At 35.6% G+C, this 21793-nt stretch overlaps 1 non-coding gene across 1 annotated transcript; it reads right to left on the bottom strand.

Moving 5' to 3' along the window:
• Window positions 1–6442: 6442 nt before the first annotated feature.
• Window positions 6443–6549, bottom strand: LOC115701610 (small nucleolar RNA R71). Its single transcript, XR_004008603.2, has one exon. It is a non-coding gene; the product is annotated as a small nucleolar RNA R71 (small nucleolar RNA).
• Window positions 6550–21793: the final 15244 nt, after the last annotated feature.

The raw sequence follows: 21793 nt of genomic DNA on the forward strand, positions 1-21793 counted from the left end.
ATAATTAAACTAATTATAATTATATATAATAATTATTTTATAAATATATTATTAATTAAATATAAAACATTAGTATTAAGAAATTAAGCATTAATATTAATTTGTCCATTACAAAATAAACTATATTACCTTCAATAAAATTAGGATATTGTCTTGAGATAAAGTTTAAAACATAAAAATTGACATAATTAAAAAAACCTAACTATAATTATTCAAATCAGTATATTCTAAAAATTCATTTGCATTCGAGCTAAGTCTTGAACCATCAAGATTATCACGGGATTGAGTCAAGGGCAAGGTGATAATAAGGTTGTCCAGTCTGCGGTGTAGGTAAGATCTCCATAAACTGTCGAGGATGCGGGCAAACCAAAATAGGTTGTTGCTGTTGTTGCTGGCTCTGCGCACTGAAAATTTGACCATACATAGGCTGTTGTGGAGATTCTCCCATTTGACCATACACCGGTTGTTGCTGCAACAATGACCCAAATTGACCGTACATAGGGTATTGTTGTTGGGATGAGCCTCCAACAATAATACCCTATGTACGGTCAATTGACCATATAAAATTTCATGTTATGACACAATTTTATAATATTTTATATCATTTTATGAAATAAATTATTCATCATTTAAGAGTTATTATATTATTAATAAATTATATTTTATTTTTAAGTTATTATTACTTTATTTTTTATATTTATTTTATTATAAAAAACTAATTAAATAATTATTTTAAAAATATTACTTTAATAATTTATTAAATTTATTTATTATTATTATTCATTACTTCAAATTTATGACATATTAAATTTTCAGTATTTTTAAAAAAATAAATTATTATTTTTAATAATACCTTTTAATAATTTAAAAATTATTTTACTATTAATTAATTAAATTAATTATTCATATTTCTACTTCTAAGTAAGTATTACTTTTATATATATATTACATTTTTTTATTTAAAAAATTTATAACTAATTTAATTTATTTTTATTTTATTTTTTTTAAAAAAAAATATTTCAAATTTTTTATATTTATTATTTATGATTTTTTATATTACTCTACTTAATTATATTTTTGTATATTTATTTTTCAAAGCACTTTTAATTTATAATTTTCTTCAATGTTAAATCTTTATTATTTATATACTACAATATTACATAATTATTTTAAAATATTATTTTTATTATAATTAACTTTTTAAGTAATTAATATATTCTTATTCTAATTTTTAAAAAAAAAAATAAAAAACATTACATAATTAATTATTTAACAAGCTTATAATTTTGTAACTATTCAAAATTCTAAATATTAAACAAAAATACACATTTATTATTATAAAATACATTTATTACTATATACAATTAAAATCTAAAATTTTACAGATTTACACATTCAAAACTTTTAAGCAATATATATATATAATATATATTATATTTATTATTATATAAAAATTTAAATATTAAAAAATTTTAAACAATACATTATATATATTACTATGTGTACACACTAAAATCTAAACTTTTATAAATTTACATATTCATAATTTTTAATAATATATTATATATACATATAATATAATATATACACTGTTCTAAAATTATATATGTATATACATATATACATATAATATATTGTTTAAGAATTATGCATTTGCATATAACACATATATCATACACACATACACAAAATTATATATTTACACATACATTTACATAAAAATTTACACATACACAGATATATAAATGTAATATACCAATTACTAAAAATTCAAAGATTGAAAAAAAAAAAAGACCTGTAAATTTTTCTGCCAAGCTTTTACTCTTCCCGCGTTTTCACTTTCCGTTACTGTTTCGAGTAAAATATCTCCCCCAAAACTTCAAGCATGGAGAAAAAATTAATAACTATCAAAGAAAAATAAAAATAAAACGGGAAAATAAAAAAACCATAGTGAAAAACACATTACCTGTAAAAAAAAATGATGGTGCAATGGCGCTTCACGGTGGCAAACGAGCAGACTATGGCGGAGGAGGACGACTCGGACTATCGGACTATGGCAGAGGAGGGTTGGGCCTAGGGAGGAGGAGGAGGAGAAGGGTCGGAGTGGGGTGGTGTGAAATAGAGTGGGGAAATGGAAAATATTTTCTGAGTTATGGGAGGGGATTATATAGAAAATTTATTACTGGCGGGACCCACCGGTATTAATAGGGGTTCTGCCGGTATTAATAAAACGGTCAGAATCTCCTTACTAATACCGGCGGAACCCGCCGGCAATAATTCGCCGGTATTAGTCTTTTCAAAATTTGGGCGGTCAAAATCCCGCCCAAACTATTAGAGGCGGATTTTCTGCCGGTAATACTAAAATTCTGCCGGGAATACTAAAATTAAATAAATATTTAATTATTTTTCAATTATTCAAAAGTAATACCGACGGAATACCTTTTCTGCCGGTAATAACTCCACTAATACCGGTGGTTTGGCTCCGCCGGTATTACTTCTGAGTAAAAATGTTGTAGTGTACAAGCAGTATGGTCTCAACTAGTATGGGGACCATGGGTCTATATATCCGAGCTTCCAATAAGTCGAACCGAATTTACCAAGTAAATTCCCCAACTTATTAATTCCTTATTGAATCCACTCTTAGAACTTGGAATTGCACTCTCAGTCATATAGAACGCTCTATATGTTCCACGATATAGACACGTCATTAGTTATCATTTGTTATAATCCTAATGTGATCAATGATCCTCTATATAGATGATCTACACTGTAAAGGGATTAAATACTGTAACACCCTACAATGTCTTTATCCTTAAAATACTTAACCTTGTATAAATGATATTTCAGCTAAGTGAAATGAGTACTCCACCATTTATTTTTGTTTGGTTAAGCTCGAAGGAAATCATCCCTTACTTCTATTCGCCAGATAGATGCTATAGATTCCATATTTATGTTAGTGCTTCCACTCAATTGCACTACCGTGTTCCCAAAATGTACGTATCACCCTGACCCAAAAGTAGGCTTAACTAACAAATCAAAGAACACGGATAACACTCTTGAGATTGAACCTAATCATATCAGGATTAAGATCATTTGATCTAGGATCAACATGTGATATTGAATTGAATAGATATTACAGTAAATTCTAATATATCTAATCAAAGTTCAATATCGGTCCCTTTCGATGTATACTATATACATCCGATACTGGTAAACTTTGCCAATGTCCTGGAAAGGACATAACACTTTTCCAAGGTGTAAGAATACCTATCGCTGATTATACCATGTCAGTCTAAATCCAGTGTTCTGACAAATCAGGGAATAAACTTTTGAACATATAATTAAGATTATATTCCACTGTGCTGACAACACTATAATCTTTAACAAATTCATATGTTCTGGACTTAAATAGAATTCATACATTATATATATATAATCATGAAATATAAATCATGTGAACCATGCAACATAAAATGTTATTTCTAATCTTTATTAATAAGTAAATCTGATTATATTGAAATGGGTTTTATTTAGGGCACAAAACCCAACACATACCCCATCGGACCCAACCCACAACCCCATCGGACGGCATCAGACCATATAGAAGGTCCGATGTCTTCAACCTCAAATTTGAAAAAACCCAAAACCGACCGAGGAAAAACTAACCTTCGACATATTCGCGACTGCGGGTGGTGGTCGTGAGTGGTCGGACGGTGGTAATGTGTGGTCGGGGGCTGCTGTCGGTGGTGGTGGGTGGTCGTCTGTGGCTGGGCGTGGTAGGGCGGACGTGGTCGTGTGTGGTCAGCGAGAGGAAGAAAGATGGTCGTGCGTGGTCAGCGAGAGGGAGAAAGATGGTCGTGCGTGGTCAGCGAGATGGAGAAAGATGGTCGTGCGTGGTCAGCGAGAGGGAGAGAGAGAAGTTTTAATTTTTGTTTGGGATTTGTTTTTCAAATGGTAGGGGTATTATGGGGAAAAATCAAATGTAGTCATATATGGGCAGTTTTAATATTCTATTCTTAAACCAATACATTTCAAAATAAAACATATACAACACTTTTATAAAAAAAACCCAAAAAAAAACCCTCAACTTAACCGAACCCTCAAACCCCTCACCCCCACTCCGACAACAAGACGACCCAGTCCCCTCACCCCCATCCGACCACGAGACGACCCCCTCCTCCGACCAAGACGACTCCGACAGAGACCCACAGCCCCGATCCGACCGAGACGACTCCCACCACCCCGACCCACATAACCTTCAATCTCAAACGTCAACCCACAACACCATCAGACCCAAACCACATAGCCCATCGGACCCCCACCCATCGGACCATCAGACCCCCCACATAACCCATCGGACCCAACCCACATACCCCATCGGACCCCAACCCCATGAGAATGACCATCGGACCCCAACCCACAACCCCATAAGACCCAACCCACATACCCCATCGGACCCAACCCACAACCCATCGGACCCAACCCACAACCCCAACGGACCATCGGACGACATCGGACCATATAGGAGGTTGTTAGGCTATTTTTAGCCTATGTTTTGGATCCAATTTATGTGCATTTCTAGCTGTGTTGGGACGGAATTACGCTTGTTTTCTATGTTTTCAGGTTCTTTGGAGTAAAAGAGGTTTCGGGTGCAGAAATTCATTAAAAGACGTGCTGAGCCGAAGAAAAACTTAATTTTTGAGTTTTTGCATATCTGGCCGCGGCGATGAAGAGGCTCGCCGCGGCGAGTTACGAGAAACAGAAAGCACCTAAAATTGGCAAATTCTCGCCGCGGCGAGAGGAAGCTTGGCCGCGGCGAGATCCCGTACGGACCAGGGGTATTTTCGTCCATCGAACCCTAAATTTCAAGTATAAATAGAAAACTGCGATTGGAAGTCAGAAAAAGCGATTTGGAACCCTAAAACACAGTAGAAAGCGGCAGGAAGAGCAGAAGAAATCAAAGTGAAGATCCAGAGTCAATCCACCAACAGTTTCTTTCTCTATTCCTCTTTAATTTATTTATGTTGAATATTGCTATAGGAATGGTTATGGATTTGTTTCTGAACTAAATTTCCCATTTAGGGAGGATGATGATTGTTGTTTAATGTTTTGCCTAGTTAATGTTTAATTACCATTCCTCAATTCTTGTGTGTGAAATTATCTTAATTTGTGTTTAATTTCATGTTTAAGATTGATCACCTTGTGCATGCTCTATGATCTCAATTCAAAATCTGAAAAGTGAGAATTGAGAATGCTAAAATTAAGATAATCAATGTTCTATGTGAAACGAAAGTATTTGCATGACTTATGTGACGAGTAGATTATTGCTTAATGCTGATTTCATGTTAGTTTAATTAAGGAATTAATTAGATAACATGTGATTTAGAATCTAGAAGATCTGAAAGGAGCTAGGTTATTTCATAATCTGTCATTCACTCCAAGAATAGGCTAGTAATTAAGCATTAACGATTTGGGTAAACAACAACAGGATTCTCCTCCCTATTGTCTCATCTTGCTCAACGTTAAATTGTGTTATTAAGTTTTCTGAATTTCTTTCATATTTTACTGTTTTTAAATCATAATTGCTTTCGATCTACCGAATAGAATCATAAGTATAATTTAGTGGTACTTAATCCAATTCCCTGTGGGATCGACCTCACCTGTGTGAGATTTACTACTTGATTGCGTATACTTGCGTAACGTTTATAATTATTGCAACAAGTTTTTGGCGCCGTTGCCGGGGAATTGTCTAAGATTAATATTACATAAAATTATACTAACTTCTACTTTGGTATATTTTCTCTTGCTGATTTTTCTAACCTTTTTCTTGCAATATTTTCTTGATTTATTTCAGGAATCCTAAGTGCATGCGCCGTCAAGGACAATCAGTCATATTACCAGTTGATCCTGAAATTGAGAAAACTTGCAGGAAGAATCGAAAGAACAAAAGGCAAGAAAGAGTTTCAGCAACTGCTGAAACAGCAGAAATCATGGCTGCCAATGTGAACAATAATGTTGGGAACAATGGGCGTAATAATGGTAATAATGGAGGCGCTGTGGAAGATCAAGCTAATGGCCGTAGCTTGAGAGATTACATTCTCCCTACTCTGACGGGAGTGCAGTCATGTATTAGGCCACCGGCAGTGGATGCAAACAACTTCGAGATCAAACCTGCCATCCTTCAAATGGTGCAGTCTTCGCCCGGTTTGGTGGTCTCCCTTCTGAAGATCCTAATTTGCATCTCTCTAACTTCATGGAACTTTGTGAAACTTTTAAAGTTAATGGAGTTAGCGACGATGCCATTAGATTGAGGTTGTTTCCATTCTCGCTCAGAGAACGAGCCAAGAGTTGGTTGAATTCTTTGCCACCGAATTCTATAGCAACATGGACAGACTTAGCAACAAAATTTCTGTCTAAATTCTTCCCTCCAGCAAATTCTGCAAAGCTGCGAGGAGAAATAAACAACTTCTGTCAACAAGATAATGAATCTCTCCATGAGGCTTGGGAGAGGTTTAAAGATCTAATCAGAAAATGCCCTCATCATGGTATAGAGAAGTGGATGCTGGTTCACAACTTTTATAACGGGCTGGTTGGTAATACTAGAACTCTAATAGATGCAGCAGCTGGCGGAGCTTTTATGAGAAAGAGTGCTAATGAGGCATATGATCTATTGGAGGAGATGGCTCTAAACAACCAGCAGTGGCCAACTGAAAGGAGTCAAACTAAGAAAGTAGCTGGTGTGCTAGAGGTTGATGCCATCACAAAATTGACAGCTCAAGTTGAGGCCTTGACAAAGCTGATTGCAGGGCAAGCTAAACAAGCCCAAGTTATTTGTGAGATATGTGGAGGCAACCATCACTTTTCAGAGTGTCAGGCAGATGTGGATAATTTGCCAATGGATCAAGCAAAAGCCATTGGGAACTACTCCCAAAATAATAATTATGGGCACAACCAACAGGGGTTCTACCAGCAAAGAAATCAGCCCCAACAAAACCAACAACAAAGTCCTAGTGGCTCCAACATCCAAGCTGATTTATTGCTTCAATTCATGATGGAAACTAGAGCCTCTATTAAAACTCTAGAAACTCAAATGGAACAATTGGCTACTCAAGTGGCAAACCAAGCTCAAGGAAATTCAGCTAGCACTAGTGAGGCAAAAGGAAAAGAGCAATGTAAAGCAATTTCCTTGAGGAGTGGAAAGAATTATGATGGGCCTGATGTGGTACAACCATTCAATGAAGAAGTTAAAGATCAATCAGCACCAACTCCAACATCAATAGAAAAGAAAACTACTGATAGCCCTGCACCACCACAACAGTCTCCACCAATCAGTATTGATCATCATGTGAAGATACCTTATCCTCAGAGACTCCGAAAGACCAATCTAGACAAGCAGTTTACAAAATTTCTAGAGGTCTTCAAAAGACTACACATCAACATTCCTTTTGCTGAAGCCTTGGAACAAATGCCCCGTTATGTGAAGTTCATGAAGGAGATATTGTCTAAGAAGCGAAAAATGGAGGACTATGAAACAGTGGCATTAACTGAGGAGTGTAGCGCCATTTTGCAAAAGAAACTACCGCCCAAGCTTAAAGATCCGGGTAGTTTCAATATTCCATGCTCTATAGGGGGTTCAGTGGAAACTAAAGCTCTATGTGATCTGGGAGCAAGCATTAATCTAATGCCGTTGTCTGTCTTCAAAAGGCTAGGATTGGGAAAAGCAAAGCCCACAACAGTGACTCTACAACTAGCGGATCGTTCTCTAACTCATCCTCGTGGCATAATTGAAGATGTACTGGTGAAGGTTGGTAAGTTTATCTTCCCTGCTGATTTCTTAATTCTTGATATGGAGGAAGATTCAACTATTCCCATTATTTTGGGAAGACCATTCTTGGCCACGGGTCGAGCATTAATAGATGTTCAAAAGGGGGAGTTAAAGTTGCGAGTCCAAGATGAAGAGGTCAATTTTAATGTTTTTGCCCCAACTGACATTCCTACCTGTTGCAAGATTGAGGTGGTGAAGGGTTCTTTTGTTAAAACTGATAAGAAGAAAGCAAAGCCTAAAGAGCGACTTCGAACGATTCAGCGTCGTTGGAAAAGATTGATGTGTGGTAGTTCTGAAGGTGAGCTTACTCTTGTGCAAAACTCTGAAATCAACACTATTGGTGGTAAATTTTCTTCATTTAGTGCAAGGGCTCTTTTGAACGCAAAGGGTGGACTTGATCCCTTCTGATGGGGCTCAGGTAAGTTTCTCTCACCCTGGTTTATTTTCATACATTGGGGACAATGTGCATTTTAGTTTGGGGGGGAGACTTAAATTTTTCAGTTTATTTGTTTTAGTTTAGTTTGTTTTCGTTTTTTTTTAGTCTTGTGTGATAGCTAAATTGAAAGATGGATTAAATTGTTGTTATTCACTTGTGCAATGGATTGAAACATAACTGTGTGCTTGACTTGCAACTGTTTGAATTAAATTGGATGTGTGCTAGGAAGTGATTCATGTAGATTTAAAACATTTGCTATTCTCACATATCACCTCTGTTCTATTTGGATTGTGGAATGACTGATTGAACATGAAATAGAATTTGTTTGACATACTCTCTTGAAGCGAAATCCTTGATGATTTTTGGATGGAAAGTGATTTAGGCAAGTTTTCTTTGGAACGATTGAGCCTTTCAAGCCTACCTAAAAAAGTTTTATCCTTAGTATACCCAAAGTTGAGCCTTAGCCTGTTTTTTAAAAAAAAAATTTCACCACTTAACTGAGCTAAATTCGTTATTTTAAACTCTTTTTACCCTGAACATATCTTATTATGCCATGAGCCTTGAAGCAAGTTTGGGGGGAATAAGTGCTGTAAGTGAAAAAAAAAATATAAAGTGTAGGAATGAGAGATTGATTGAAAAAAAAAAGAATAATATTGTGTGTTGTGCCTATAAAAAAAAAATGTGTCTTCTTGAAAAAAAAAAAGTTAAGAAAATTATGAGGTACACACATAAGAAAAATTGCAATCTCTTATTTCTGTTTTTGGGATATATGGGAAGAAAGCAAAAGAATTGTCTAGGTTTGTTTGGTATAATAGTGCTTATGGTATAGTATAGCCTAAATGACTTCTCACCTACCCATGTACCTAAGCCATGTGATTTTAACCGAAAAAAGACCTATTGATTCCAGATAGAAATTTGTCAACATTAGTGGAGAGAGGTATGTCATTCAAACTTATTGATCATGTGTTAGTGGGATGTTGGAAAGTTGGAACAGTTGTGATATTGATGGAAATTGCGATGCTTTATGTTTGTATGAATTACTTACTTGTAAACTGCACATTCAACTTAGTTCTTAGAGTTGGCAAGTTGAAATTCTGGTTATTGATGGATTGAAGTTGTGCAGGTGGTGGTAACAATTTAATTGTTGGAAAGTTCAGCTATCATTGTCAGTTTTTTTTTTAGTTTAGTCTTAGTTTACTCGGGGACGAGTAAAGAGTCAGTTTGGGGGAGTTTGTTAGGATATTTTTAGCCTATGTTTTGGATCCAATTTATGTGCATTTCTAGCTGTGTTGGGACGGAATTACGCTTGTTTTCTATGTTTTCAGGTTCTTTGGAGTAAAAGAGGTTTCGGGTGCAGAAATTCATTAAAAGACGTGCTGAGCCGAAGAAAAACTTAATTTTTGAGTTTTTGCATATCTGGCCGCGGCGATGAAGAGGCTCGCCGCGGCGAGTTACGAGAAACAGAAAGCACCTAAAATTGGCAAATTCTCGCCGCGGCGAGAGGAAGCTTGGCCGCGGCGAGATCCCGTACGGACCAGGGGTATTTTCGTCCATCGAACCCTAAATTTCAAGTATAAATAGAAAACTGCGATTGGAAGTCAGAAAAAGCGATTTGGAACCCTAAAACACAGTAGAAAGCGGCAGGAAGAGCAGAAGAAATCAAAGTGAAGATCCAGAGTCAATCCACCAACAGTTTCTTTCTCTATTCCTCTTTAATTTATTTATGTTGAATATTGCTATAGGAATGGTTATGGATTTGTTTCTGAACTAAATTTCCCATTTAGGGAGGATGATGATTGTTGTTTAATGTTTTGCCTAGTTAATGTTTAATTACCATTCCTCAATTCTTGTGTGTGAAATTATCTTAATTTGTGTTTAATTTCATGTTTAAGATTGATCACCTTGTGCATGCTCTATGATCTCAATTCAAAATCTGAAAAGTGAGAATTGAGAATGCTAAAATTAAGATAATCAATATTCTATGTGAAACGAAAGTATTTGCATGACTTATGTGACGAGTAGATTATTGCTTAATGCTGATTTCATGTTAGTTTAATTAAGGAATTAATTAGATAACATGTGATTTAGAATCTAGAAGATCTGAAAGGAGCTAGGTTATTTCATAATCTGTCATTCACTCCAAGAATAGGCTAGTAATTAAGCATTAACGATTTGGGTAAACAACAACAGGATTCTCCTCCCTATTGTCTCATCTTGCTCAACGTTAAATTGTGTTATTAAGTTTTCTGAATTTCTTTCATATTTTACTGTTTTTAAATCATAATTGCTTTCGATCTACCGAATAGAATCATAAGTATAATTTAGTGGTACTTAATCCAATTCCCTGTGGGATCGACCTCACCTGTGTGAGATTTACTACTTGATTGCGTATACTTGCGTAACGTTTATAATTATTGCAACAGAGGTCTGAAGTCTTCAACCTTAGATCTGAAAAAACCCAAAACTGACCGACGAAAAACTAACCTTTGACATATTCGCGACTGCGGGTGGTGGTCACACGGTGGTCGTGTGTGGTCGAGGGCTGCTGTCGGTGGCTGGGCGTGGTAGGGCGAACGTGGTCGTGCGTGGTCAGCGAGAGGGAGAAAGATGGTTATGCGTGGTCAGCGAGAGGGAGAGAGAGAGAGAGAAGTTTTGATTTTTGTTTGGGATTTGTTTTTCAAATGGGAGGGGTATTTGGGGAAAAATCAAATGTTGTAACACCCTAACTAACATAGGCGTATTACGTGATTTTTAAACATGTTGTGCAGCTCGTTGCTAATCAACGAGGTGTATGGAAAACGTGATTAATTAAAATTTTTGCTTTTTAATTAAATTTATAAAATAATATTACAAAAGACTCGGGATCCCGATTACAAAATTATTTACAAAAAGATTTAACTGTTTATACAAAATAATGTCGCCTAGCGACTAGCTACAAAAATCAGCCTCGCTGTCCCGATGATCGTACGCTCCAGGCCTAACCGCCCCAACATGTACAATCTTCACAAGCTCGCTCACGGTCCATCAGCTTTAGCCTTGCCTTTACCTACACATAAACGTAGAACTGTGAGTCGACAGACTCAGTAAGAAAAGCATAATAATACTCATACATAATCCCGGTCATGATCAGACGCCCATACCCCTGATCATAACCCTAACTGCCGTGTCCAACACGATACTGAGTCCCGCTACTGCCGTGTCCAACACGGTACTGAGCCACTACTGCCATGTCCAACATGGTACTGAGTTCTGAACGTTCATATAGTTAGTTGAAAATGAGTTATTCAAGTCAAAATGTAACATCCTACTAGTTTAGGAGCGTTATCGTGATTTTATAATATTGTGCAATCCATTGCTAATCAATGGGTTTATTGAAAATTGTGATTTATTAAAACTTTTAATTACCCTTTAATTGAACATAAATATCTTTTAACTAGGATCCCATATTCAAAATATTTACAATTGTAATACAAAATATTTGATACAAAAGTTGTCACCTAGCGACCATTTAAAATATAGCCTACTATTCTAAAGATCGTACGCTCCAGGCCTAACCACCTCGACATGTACAATCCTTATCCGCTCGCTCCCATGGCTGCTCAACCTTAGCCTTGCCTTACCTGCACATGCAAACAATAATAGGCGCTCATACATAAATATAACTCGAATTACAATTAGGCGCTCATACACTCAATTGTAATCATATCCCCGCATCCTAGGCGTTACTGAGTCTAAAACGTTTATACGACAATAATATTGACCATAATATCAGTCTATACTCGGTACTTTAGTCATACTCTAGTCATACCAATGTGATAGTGTCGGTCAGTATTTGAGCCAAACATACTTCTATTCGTATCCAATACAACTCTACGTATATTGATACCTACTATCGATGTAATCTAACAAGCTGTTGAGTTTTGTGCCCTAAATAAAACCCATTACAATCTGATTAGTTATCAATCTAAGAAGTTTGAAGTGATTTATGTTTGCATGAATTTTTCATGCTTATGGTTTAATATATATTTAATATATGCACAAAATCAGTTAAGTCCAGAACATATATATTTATTAACAATTACAGTATTGTCAACACAGTGGAATGTGATTGTGATTATATGATTCAAAAGACTAAGTCCCTGTTTCATCAGTGTTTTAGATTTACACTGATGTGATAATCAGCGATGAAGTATACTTACACTTGGAGTAAGTGTTATGTTCTTTCCAGGACATTGGTAAAGTATACTGGTTTCGAATGTATGGAGTATACATTGGACTGGACCGATATTGAACTTAGTCAAGATATTATAAACTTACTGTTGTATCTGTCCGAGTCAATATCACTAGTTGATCTTAGATCAAAAGAATCTAAATCCTGATATGCTTAGGCTCAATCTCAGGAGTGTTATTCATGTTCTTTGATTTATTAGTTAAGTCTACTTTTGGGTCAAGGTGATACGTATATTTTGGAAACATGATAGTATGATTGAGTGGGAGCGCTGAACATAAATATGGAATCTATAGCTTCTACTAGTGTATAGAAGTCAAGTGATGATTCCCTTCGAGCTTAGCTAAATAGAAGTAAATGGATGAGCTCTTATTTCAGTGACTGTTTCTTAGATCACTAAAATATCATTTACAGGTAGCTAAGTGTTTTAAGGGGCCAAATACATTGAGGGGTGAAAACGGTAAATTTATCCCATCTCGATGTAAATCATCTATATAGAGGATCTTTGATCACATTAAGATTATAACGATGGTTAAATGAGATAGCATATCTATACCGTGGAACATATAGAATGCTCTATATAAGTCTGAGAGTGTAATTCCAAGTTCTAAGAGTGGATTCAACAAGGAATTAATAAGTTAGGGAATTTACTTGGTAAATTCGGTTCAGCTTATTGGAAACTTAGTAATATAGATCCATGGTCCCCATTCTAGCTGAGACCATACTGCTTGTAAGACTCAATGATTGATTTATGATTAATCAATTATAATCTAAAGATTAGACTATGTCTAATTTGTGAATTTTCACTAAGCAGGGGTAAAATTGTAAAGAAAAGAGATTCTAGGTTTATTTATTAATTAAGAGACTCTATATGTCTAATTAATAATTATGTTAAATGTCAATATTATTTAATAATCTATTTTAGTTATTAAATAATTAATTTTGGCATTTAAGTGTGGTTAGAATTGAAAATTGGCGTTTTTGAGAAAATAGAAATAAAAATTGTGAAAACTGTAAAATCCAAGTGAGGCCCACTAACACCTATGGCCGGCCACTTGAATGGCTTTTTCCAATTAATATTTTCATTATTTTAATGCCAAATAATTACTAACCTAAACCTAGTAGTTGCCTATATATAGAAAGTAATGGCTCAGACTAAAAAAAAAAAAGAGTTTTTCAGTAATTCAAGAGATTGCCTTTCAGAAAAACTGAGCCTTCCACTTTCTCTCTATAGCCGACCCTCTCTCTCTCTCTCTCTTTTCTTCTTCATAATTTCGAAATACCCTAGTGATAGAGTAGTGCCCACACACAGCAAGTGGTACCTCAATCATAGTTTGGAAGATCGTGAAGGATCCAATTCAAAGAGAAGGACATTCAGACTCAAATCTTGATAATACTCTGCGACAGAAAGGATATAAGGGTTAGAGATCTGAGTGGAAGGAGACATATTATTCCGCTGCAACCAATGTAAGGTTTCCTTAACTTTATATGTGTTTATTATCGTTTTAGAAAGTTCATATTTAGGATGTTAAATAACATACTTGTGAGTAGATCTAAGATCCTGGTAAAATAAATTCCAATACAAGCTTAATAAACATGTATGCTAAACATGTAAACACATATGCATATCATTATATACTAAACTTACCTCACTTTTGAATTCAAGTGTACCGGTCAACCTGAGTGGAACAGCTGCTCGATGATTTACACGCCCTTAAATCAAAATATTCGTAAAATTGATGAGTGGCGTGCTAAATCATTTTTCGGTGACTTAAAATCAAATCTAAAAGTTTTCCTATCGATGGAAAACATTGTAGTACCCTAAATATAAAAAAAAAAAAAAAATGGGAAAATCTAGGGTGCTCTTAAATGTCCCAACTACTAGACCAGTTCCTAACTGGAAAACCAGTTCTGAGGAGGTCTACCAGGGGACGAACTAGAAGACCGGTTCCTACATGTCCAATTGAACCGGTCGATCGATTTAGTGCAGAAAACACAAATTCCCTCCTAAACAACTCAAGTTGACCCCAATTCAAACCAAACTTTCCAGAGTACCTAATAGGGCCATAACAAGTACAAATCATGCAATAAAACCACATAATAACTTCAAAAACAAAAACCACCATTGGAGAGTAAAGCTTGAGCTTTTAAGCTCAAACCTCACAATCAGCCTCCAATCAAACTTTATCTAGCCTAAATAACCTCAAATTCACTTTAGAAACAGGAACAACAACAATTAAAATTTGCAGAACCCTAAGTCCAAAATTCATGCATAAAACCTAACTTAAACATAAGAAAAACAAAAACAAAAAAAGGAGCTATGGTGTTTACCTCGGGTTGAATCTCTAAAAATCTGGTTAGAATACCTTGAATCAAGTTGAGAAAATTCTAAATTGCTGCTGGTTTCTCAAGGAATCGAGAGAAAGAGAGAGTATTGGAGAGAGAGAGAGGAAGTTTTATCTTTCTAATTTTCTAATTTTTGAATAAAAGGATAAATCTTATTACTTATCTAATCTATTTACTAAAAACTTCATATTATAAATCATAAGATAATACCACTAAAGTACAAAAAAATCAAATGGCAAAAAGACTATTTTGCCATTGCCTAAGCCAAAGGGCATCCTTACCACCTCGGGGTAATTTGATTAAAACTAATACCTCGAATAATCATGATATAACCAATATTAATCTATATTTTCCCACTATAACTAAAATAATAAACCATAAGAAAATGTGACTCTATTGGCCAAACATTGCGTTCTATTGTTACCGAGCATAGAATATGAAACACATGAAAATTTATATATAGGATAAATAATACACCTAGAATTTACATATATCTCTATAAATTCATAAATTATAACTAAAAGTCTAATTCTGAGTAAAACCCTAATTATCTCTTAATTTTCATATTAAAGTTAAGCGGTCTTTACACAAAACTTCCATCCCGGAGTTCCCAAAGTCAACTTGGGCGCAGTGCTAGAGACCCCTCCTAGGCTAACTTGCTATGACTTGAGACTACTCAACTCCAAAATTTCATCTTTCTTGACAAGTGTCAAGCATTGATATCCACAACATCAGGGATACTTTTGGTGTAAACAAGGGGTCTCTAGCCAAAGCTTGAAACATTTATGTAAAAGTATTTAAAAAGGTTAAAAGACTTAAACTATTTATCTCAACAATAAGCATGTCTATCACAACAATATATGTTATTACCTTTAGATAACAAAAAATAATAAACTATTTTGACCATAAGCATGCATGATAAAGTGTGGCTTGAATATAAAAACTAATAATATCATATTAAATTTACATATAAAAATATTTCATTACTACTAGTATCTACACCATTTATCGAAATGTAAATAAAATAACGGTCTGCCGTGTTGGAAAAATCTTAAAAACTCACAATTAAAACATACCCACATTATGAAGAAAATCTCAAGTGTTATTCTTAAAGGAAGTAATTATATAGACAATGGACAAAGTAAATTCAAAAAGATGGTTGTGGGATAGGGAGTAGGGATAATACATTTACCTTATACATCACATAGTTAATAAGATATCCTACCATCAACTTTTAAGATTCTAAAGAATAAAACTCCTCACAGAATACTGTCCGTAAGTGAAATCAGACAACAACCATCAGAGAAAGAAAAACTCATACGCAGAAGTGAATAATAACACAATAAAAGTTAATTGGAATAATCTTAACATATAAATGGTGACTAGAATAGACTCATGTAATTAATTCAAAACTATTATTAATTCAAAACCAAAATTAAGTAATTAATTCACAATTAACTACCCACAATTAAAGAAAACGATAATGACACCTTGAACATGTTCAACCTACCTAGTCGCAAGCTTATCACCTAATGGTCTGGGCCTCACGAATACAATCCTAGCTTGTCTATTTCTCATGTAAACTCCCCATTAGAGGGAAAGAGAAACTAAGCATAATTCTTGTGAGCACTATAAATACTCAACAAATCCTTCAGATTAAGGGTTGAACTATCTTGCAATATTATTTGCTCAAGCAAATACAAAGAACATATATTTAGTATATTCCCAAAGGCTTTTAAACTAAAATACACAATAATATAGAATCGTGGACTAAGGCTCTTTAATGCCCCAACCATGCAAAAGACTCCAAGTGTTATTCTATTTCTCTCTTTGAATTATTTATTTTTTCAATTCTAATTTATTATAATTATTTTTCTAAAAATCTCGATTAGCATTTTAGTACTTTTAGTGAGAGTTAAAGAAAGCAGTGATATCATCTGAGGATTACATATACTAATCATGGTACTCACCTAACATAAATTTGGTCTTCATTATATTGATCCTAATGCTAAGGTTGGGGATACACAAGATCCAAAAGAGGTGACCAGTCGCTACAAGGACAATGTGGGAAAACTCAAAATCTTGACAATCCCATAATCAAAGATGAGGAATTAGATGAGAATAGTTCTAAAGATCTCAAAAATGATGACTAGGATACACCAAAAGATGATCACCAAGACGTGCCTACTGATGGTTGTGCTAAAAAGAAGGATGATCTAGACAAGTAAGGCCCTGTGGTCATAATGGCCAAGAAGTTAGAGTTAACTGAAAATAAAGTAACTCGGATAGAGGAATTCACTTTTCTATTACTTTAAAAAATGACGAGAATGGAGGTTGCAATAGTAACACTAACTTTTGAAAACATAACCAAACAAACAACTCCAGGGGACAACACCACTAGAAAAGCTGATCCTAAAGATCCTGGAACCTCTAACCCACATAAGGATAAAGGGAAAGGGAAAGTGGGCGAAACCTGAAAAAAGCCTTCTCAAGCTGAGCAGTAGAAGAAATATAAATGTGTCAGCCAACCTCAACAGAAAAAGAAAGGAAACCATGCTTCATGGTAGAGTGACTTGAGTAATTTTAGAGGCAGAGCCGTACAAAAAGATAAGTCTAAAGCTGAGGTTAAGAAGCATACTTCCCGGAAGCATAAAAATCACTACAATATTTCTAGCATCCAAAGTGGTGATGTTGACGAAGTTCATCCAGTTTCAGACAGTAACAATGGAAGTCTCTCTACAAATGATCTTCAGAGAAGGTTAAGTGAAAACAAAGAAAAGGCTAAAACAGAATTAGCCAGACCTCGCGGAAATGATTTGAGGAATCATATTAATGATCAAGTCTAGGGAAGGGAATCTTCAAATGATACAACTAATTGATTGGAGTGCAAAGTCAAACAGTTAACGAAGCTCACAAAGAAGATTCCTGAAGGTAGAATGGAAACGTGTCCGATTTAGAAGAAGAACACACTGAACGTAGTTAATTATAGATGCACCGCTGCCAGAGCACTTCAGAATGCCTCAAATGGAATTATATGAAGGAAAGACAGATCCACATATAATTGCATGATGCAAGTAGCTAAGGTTAGTTATGATGCAAAGTGTCTTTACTTTTCATTTACTCTGTCAAAATCTGTACAAGACTGGTGAAAAAGGCTATCTCCTAAATCAATCCACAACAAAGGACCTCCAAGCACTATTCAAAAAGCAATTCATAGCAGGGAGAGACTTTGATTTGAAGCCAATTCCCTAACTAGTGTCAAATAACATCTAGGAGAAAGCCTAAAATGTACATCCAGTGTATGATGGTTGTTGCTGCAAAAATAAAAGTTACTGATGATATGAAGATGGTGGCTTTGACATTAGGATTGACCACTGGATCTTTATTATCGAGAAAACTCCAATGGTTGAGAGCAAAAACTTTGTCTAAATTTTTGTCAAGAGTCCACGGGTTCATCAATCTTGAAGAGGCTTACACTCAAGCTTATGCCAGACTTCCAACACCTTCCACTAATGTAGCAACTACCCAAACTTCACAAATGACAATTTTATCAATTTTCCCTTCGCTAACAGCCTTCATAATTTCCACTGTTTGCAGACCAAGGCTTCCGCGCAGCCAACTGCACATGCTAGTTATTTGGGGTTGGAGTGGTAAAAATACAGTGTCGCTCCTGGACAAACGAACCAAAAAGTGGAAGCTCTAGAGTCCAACGTAAGCCAATCTCAGAGCAAAAGAGGTTCTAACGGTCCAAATTGAAATGATTTTGCAAAGAAAGGGAAGACTTAAGATTCAAGTTACTCTAAGTACACCAACCTTGTTGATACACATGAGAATATCAATAAAGAAACTTGTAACATGGTCCATTACAAGAAGCCTTCGACTAATGTAAATGGGAGGAAGGTAGAAAAGAGACCCAAACAAGAGGTGTAAATACCATGGTAATATGAGGCACATCACTAATGAATGTGGCTATCTCCAGGATGAGATCGAAGGATTAGTCCGAAATGGTCATCTATTCAATTGGGTAAGGATACTAGTCATTTATTCTAGACATGGGTAGCACATGGCAAGCTTTTAATTACTGAACAACATGGAGCCATTAATCCTCCCCAGGGAAAAGGCCACCCACAAGTATATCGATTACCTGGAGTTAAACAAGCTTACAGTGAAGAACAAGTATCCATTGCCAAGAATCAATGACTTGTTTGATCAACTTCAAGGGAAGATAATCTTCTCTAAGATCGATCTTCGCTCAGGGTATCATCAGTTGAGAATTCAAGAGGAAGATATTCCGAAGACTGCATTTCGTACGAGGTATGGACATTATGAGTTTCTACTGATGTCTTTTGGATTGACTAATGCTCCAGCAGATTTTATTGATCTTATGAATAGAGTGTTCAAGGATTTCCTTGATAACTTTGTCATAGTGTTTATCGATGACATCCTTGTATACTCTCAGTCGGAAGCAGAACATGAGCAACTTCTTCGAATGGTCTTACAACGACTTAGAGAAAACAAAATTTATGCTAAGTTTAAGAAGTGTGAGTTCTGGTTATCCCAAGTATCCTTTCTAGGTCATATTGTCGGTGAAAATGGTATTACGGTCGATTTAGGAAAGATTGAATCAGTTAGAGATTGGTGGAGACCGAAGACAGTTTCTGAGGTTAGAAGCTTTATTGGTTTAGCTGGATACTACTGTCGTTTCGTAGAGGGATTTTCTAAGATTTCCATGCCATTGACAGAATTGACTAAGAAGAACCAAGAATTTGTGTGGTCTGATAAGTGTGAAGCGAGTTTCTAAGAACTGAAGAAGCGACTATTCACAGCACCGATGTTAGCCTTACCATCAGATAAAGAAAAGTTTGTGGTATATTGTGATGCATCCAGACAGGGTTTGGGGTGTGTCCTGATGCAAGCCGACAGGGTCATTGCTTATGCTTCTCATCAACTGAAGGAATATGAGCAACGTTACCCAACACATGATTTAGAGCTTGCAGTAGTGGTGTTCGCATTGAAAATTTGGTGACACTCCCTTTATGGGGAAAAGTGAAAAATTTATACTGACCACAAGAGTCTCAAGTATTTCTTTACTCAGAAAGATCAAAATATGAGACAAAGACGTGGTTAGAGTTAGTTAAGGACTACGATTGCGAGATTCTTTATCATCCTAGAAAAGCCAATATAGTGGTTGATGCCCTGAGTAGGAAGGGCCCTGGAAAAGTTTGTGGTACCAAGATAATTTCTCCCCAGTTAGCCACTGACATGGTCAACGCAGATATTGAGTTTTTGGTGTGCAAACTTAGTAACTTGACACTTCATTGTGACCTAATAGAAAGAATCAAGTGTGCCAATCAGGAAGATCCTGAGTTAATCAAAACTCAAGAGGAAGTCTTAGCTAAACATGTTAAGGACTTCACGATTTCTGATACTGGTATGCTACTTTATAAGGCTCGAGTTTGTGTTCCAAATGATAGTGGGCTTAAGAAAAAGATTCTAGATGAAGCTCACACCATTCCATATTCATTACATCCGGGTACCAACAAGATGTATCAAGATTTGAAACCCTATTATTGGTGGTGCGGTATGAAGAGGGATGTGGTAGATTATGTATCAAGGTGTTTGATTTGTCAATAGATCAAGGCTGAACATCAGAATCCGGCAGGATTACTACAGCCTTTGACACTCCCTGAGTGAAAATGGGAAGATGTCACCATGGATTTTGTGGTTGGATTAGTTAGAACTACCATTATGTATGACTCAGTTTGGGTAATTATGGATCGTTTCACAAAGTCAGCACACCTTTTGCAAGTGAAAACCACCTTTACAATGGATCAGTATGCTGAGATGTATGTTAAGGAGATAGTGTGTCTCCATGGAGCTCCGAAATCCATAGTTTCTGATAGAGATCCAAAATTTACTTCCAATTTTTTGCAAAGTCTCTAGAAGTCCATGGGAACAAAGCTGAAGTTTAGTATAGCTTTTCACCCCTAGACAGATGGTCAGTCTAAAAGGACGATTCAAATTCTACAAGACATGTTACGAGCCTGTGTATTAGATTTTGAAGATTCATGGAGCAAGTACCTACCATTAATAGAATTTTCTTATAATAACAACTATCAGAGTACAATAGGGATGGCTCCCTATGAGTTGTTGTATGGTAGGAAGTGTCGATCACCTATTCACTGGGATGAAACTGGAGAAAGAAAGTATTTGGGTCCTGAGTTAGTTCAACAGACCTGTGATGCCATCGAAAAGATCAAGGCACGGATGCTTACTTCCCAAACTAGGCAAAAGAGTTATGCTGATCCTAAGCACCGAGACATAGAGTTTCAGGTAGGAGAACATGTTTTCCTACGGATTTCACCAATGAAAAGTGTAAAACGCTTCGGAAATAGGGGCAAGTTAAGTCCTAGAAGGTTGGACAAGTAGCGTATCGACTAGCTTTACCTCCAACATTATCAGCAGTGCACAATGTTTTTTACGTATCAATGCTGAGGAAGTATGTATCTGATCCAACTCGTCTCTTGAGTTATGATACCCTAGAGTTGGCACCAGATCTATCCTATGAGGAACAACCAATTCAGATCCTCGATAGGAAGGACAAAGTTCTACGGAACAAGACTATTTCCTTAGTCAAGGTACTTTGGAAGAATAGCAAGGTGAAGAGGCCACCTGGGAGTTAGAGTCTGAAATGAGGACTCAATTTCTAGAGTTATTTAGGCTAGATTTTAGGAACGAAATCCTTTTAACGGGGGGATAGTTGTAATGACCGTTATACTTAGACATAGGATTAGTGGGACACTTAGCACTAATTGATATGACTATGTGATTATTTATTTATTTTATGCTTTATAGACCATATTTTCATGAAAATATGTGTTATGCTTATTATTTCACAATTCTGGAGATTTTATTGAATTATATGTGTGATATGCATGCTATCTGTGAATTTTTATAT

This window comes from Cannabis sativa, chromosome 8, assembly GCF_029168945.1.
Source record: "Cannabis sativa cultivar Pink pepper isolate KNU-18-1 chromosome 8, ASM2916894v1, whole genome shotgun sequence".
In the NCBI taxonomy this organism is placed as follows: Eukaryota; Viridiplantae; Streptophyta; class Magnoliopsida; order Rosales; family Cannabaceae; genus Cannabis; species Cannabis sativa.